Source organism: Neomonachus schauinslandi, chromosome 6 (genome assembly GCF_002201575.2).
Source record: "Neomonachus schauinslandi chromosome 6, ASM220157v2, whole genome shotgun sequence".
NCBI lineage: Eukaryota > Metazoa > Chordata > Mammalia > Carnivora > Phocidae > Neomonachus > Neomonachus schauinslandi.
Window position 1 is genome coordinate 126382154 of NC_058408.1, and position 4625 is coordinate 126386778.

The window sequence follows — 4625 nt, forward strand, 5'->3', positions numbered from 1 at the left end:
CGGCAGCACTACACTAAGACGTGAGTGCACCCAGCCAATGAGGGTTCGCTTATCTACGGAGAGCGCCGAGGGACAGACGCTTCTCTCAGGTGACTTGGCCTCCAAGAGGAATGGAGGAAGCGCAGTAGAGGAAGGAAGGGGTAATGGCAAAAAGGATTTCAATTATGATTTTTTATTTCGGAGCAACTGAAGTTATGGAGCTGCTAGAAGGTTCCCAACACAGTGGGCCCTAACCATATCAGTCCAGTGGGCAAGACAGACTCCCTTCGCACACACTTTCTTGGTTAAGTTTTTAACCCATCCTAAAGTTAAAAGGTCATCACCTTGATTCAGTAAGTGTCAACATATTGCCACATTGTCTTCCTCCCTCTCCCTCAAGGTGAACAGCACTGTTATTCTCACTGAATCATGTGAAAGTAAACTGCAGACATCAGAAATACCTCAGAGTGTATTTCCTAAGAATAAGGACATTACCTATTAACACACCTAAAAAAAATTAATTCAATAATATCATCGGGCGCCTGGGTGGCTCAGATGGTTAAGCGTCTGCCTTCGGCTCAGGTCATGATCCCAGGGTCCTGGGATCAAGTCCCACATCGGGCTCCCAGCTCAGTGGGGAGCCTGCTTCTCCCTCTGACCCTCTCCCCTCTCATGCTGTTTCTCTCTCGCTCGCTCTCTAAAAAATAAATAAAATCTTTAAAAATAATAATAATATCATCTAATACACATCCATATTTAAAGTTCTCCATTTGTGCCCCCCCATTTTTTTTTTTTTTATATCTAGGGCTTGTTTTAATTCAGGATACACTTAAGTTTCACACTAATATTCAGTCTGTCTCTAGTCTTTTCAAATCTACAATAGCCCACCTACCTTTTGGTTTTGTTTTTCATGACATTGACTTTTTGGAGGAGTTCAGTCCAATTTGTAGGAGACAACAGTGTATGAGGAAATGGAAACTAAGGTGTTTCTGAAAACTGAGGGGCAGGGAAAATTCACTAAGGTCTGCCAAGTAACTAGAAATTACCTAAAACATAAATAAGTTTAAGGAAGAACCACAAAGTTCTAGTTTTCCTCACTTTAGAGAGAAATGTTAAATTCCCTGTCTCATTAACTATTGATGCCCCTGCTTTGATGGCACACAAAGCATGTGTTTTTTCTACTTTGGGGGCAATCCAGCACAGCCCAGGAGTAGAAATCAGGACTGAATCTAGAAGAGTAGAAGTTTGCCAAATATGGGCAGGTAATCACTTCAGGAAGAGGAAACAATAGTAAGATATGAAAACTCATCAGTGGAATTCTGTATTATCTTTATAACTCTTACAAATCTAAATCTACTCTGAAATATAAAGTTTATGGAAAGAAAGCTCATCCATGGGAATTTAAGCTAGCTCAAGATAGCTGAATACAGTGTAAGTGTCAGAGTAATAGAAAATGAAATTGGAAAAAAATGAAAGAAATAGGGGTCTTGATGCATGCTAAGAAATCTGGCTTTAAAATACACATTCTTTTCAAGTGCATGGAAAATTTCTCCAGGATAGATATGTTAGGCCACAAACCAAGTCTCAACAAATTCAAGTACATAGAAATTACATCAAGTATCTTTTCAACCACAATGATTTGAAACTAGAATTCAATAAGAAATAAGGAAGAAAATTAGAAAGTTAAAAAATACATAGAAATTAAACAACACACTCCTGAACAACTAATAGTCCAAAGAAGAAATCACAAGGAAAAATAAGAAATATCTTGAGACAAATGAAAAGGGAAACACAACACACCAAAACTTGTGGAATGCAACAAAAGCAATTCTAAGAGGAAAGTTGATAACTGTAAATGTCTATATTAAGAAGAAAGAAAGGTCTCGGATAAACAACATTACACATCAAAGAACTAGAAAAAGAAGAATAACCAGGCCCCAAATAAGCAGACGACAGGAAATAATAAAGATTACAGCAGAAATAAGTGAAATAGAGAATAGGAAAACAATAGAAAAGATCAATGAAACTAAGAGGTGGTTTTTGAAAAAGATAAGCAAAATTGACAAACCTTTAGCTAAACTAATCAAGAAAAAGAGGGGACTCAGATAAATGAAATTATCAATGAAAAAAGAGACATTTCAACCAATACCACAGAAATACAAAGATCATATCAGACCACTGTGAATAATTATATACCAATAAATTGGACAACCAAGAAGAAATGGATAGATTTCTAGAAACGTAAAACTTAACAAGACTGAAGAAGAAATAGAAAATCTCAACAGACCAATAATGAGTAAGGAGTTTGAATCAGTAATCAAAAAACTCCTAACAAAGAAAATCCCAGAACCAGATTATTTCACTGAATTCTGCCAAACATTTAAAGAATTAATGCCAATCTTGGGTGCCTGGGTGGCTCAGTTGATTAAGCGTCTGCCTTCAGCTCAGGTCATGATCCTAAGGTCCTGGGATCGAGCCCCATATTGGGCTCCCTCCCCCCTGCTCATGCTCTCTCTCTCGCTTGCTCTCTCAAATAAATAAAATCTTAAAAAAAAGAATCAATGCCAATCTTTCTCAAACTCTTCCAAAAAACTGAAGAGGAAGGAACACGCCCAGACTCATTATATTACGAAAGCCAGCCAGATAAGGATACTATTAAGAAAAGAAAACCACAGGCCAATATCCCTGATGAGTATAGATATAAAATTCTCAACAAAATACTGGCAAACTGAATTCAACAGCACATTAAAGGGATCATACACCATGATCAAGTGGGCCTTGTCCCTGGGATATAAGGATGGTTCAACATACTGAAATCAATAAATGTAATAAGCCTCATTTATAGAATGAAAGATAAAAATCATGATCATCTCAATAGATGTAGAAAGAGCATTTGACAAATTTCAACATCCTTTCATGATTAAAAAAACTCTTAACAAAATTGTGCATAGAATGTACCTCAATATAATAAAGGCGCTATATGACAAGCCCACAACTAACATCATACTCAAAAAAGGGTGAAGGCTTTTCCTCTAAGATGAGGAACAAGACAAGGGTGCCCACTACCAGAGTTCTAGCCAGAACAATTAGGCAGGAAAAAGAAAGAAAAGGGATCCATATTGGAAAGGAAGAGGTAAAACTGTCTCTGTTTGCAGATGACATCATCTTATAGATAAAAAATCCTAAATAACCAAAAAACAAAACAAAAACAGAATAAATGAATTCGGTAAAGTTGCAGGATACAAAATCAACATACAAAAATCAGTTGTGTTTGTATACACTAATAACAAACTATCTGAAAAAGAAAACAATCCCGTTTATAATAGCCTCAAAAACAGTAAGATATTAGGGCGCCTGGGTGGCTCAGTTGGTTAAGCGACTGCCTTCAGCTCAGGTCATGATCCCAGGTCCTGGGATCGAGTCCCGCATCGGGCTCCCTGCTCTGCAGGGAGCCTGCTTCTCCCTCTCCCACTCCCCCTGCTTGTGTTCCCTCTCTTGCTGTGTCTCTCTCTCTCAAATAAATAAATAAAATCTTTAAAAAAAAACAAAACAAAACAGAAATAAGCATTTAAAAAAAAAAAAAAACCAGTAAGATATTTAACAATACATTTAACCAAAATGGTGAAAGATCTGTATACTGAAAACCATAAGATACTGATGAAAGAAACTGAAGAAGATACAAATAAGTGGAAAATATTTTGCCCTCATGGATTAGAATTAATAGTAAAATATCCATACTACCCAAAGCCATTTATAGATTCAATGCAGTCTCTATCAAAATCTAATGGCAGGGCGCCTGGGTGGCTCAGTCGTTTGAGCATCTGCCTTCGGCTCGGGTTGTGATCCCAGGGTCCTGGGATCAAGCCCCACATCGGGCTCCTGGCTTAGCGGGTAGCCTGCTTCTCCCTCTCCCTCTGCCTCTCCCCCTGCTCATGCTCTCTCTCTCTCTCTGTATCTCAAATGAATGAATAAAATCTTTAAAATAAATAAATAAATAAAATTTTTTAGGGACACCTGGGTGGCTCAGTTGGTTAAGCGTCTGCCTTCGGCCCAGATCATGATCCCAGGGTCCTGGGTTCGAGTCCCACATCGGGCTCCTTGCTCAGCAGGGAACCTGCTTCTCCCTCTCTCTCCCTCTGCTTGTGCTCTCTCTGTCAAATAAATAAAATCTTTAAAAAAAAAAAAATCTAAAATTTTTTAAAAATCCAGTGGCATTTTTCACAGAAATAGAAAAAACAATCTTAAAATTTGTATGGAACCAGAAAAGACCCTGAATAGCCAAAGCAATCTTGAGAAAGTAGAATAAAGCTTGAGGTATCACACTTCCTGATTTTAAACTATGTTACAAAGCGATAGTAATCAAAACAGTATAGTACTGATGTAAAAACAGATACATAGACCAATGGAGCAGAATCAAGAGCCCAGAAATAAACCCATGCATATACAGTCAACTAATATTTGACAAAGGAGCCAAGAATACTCAATGGGTAAAGGACAGTCTCTTCAATAAATGGTATTGGGAAAATTGGATATTCTCATGTAAAAGAATGAAACTGGACCCCTATCTTTCACCACTCACAAGCATTATTTCAAAATGGATTAAAGACTTAAATATAAGACCTAAAACTGTAAAACTCCTGGAAGAA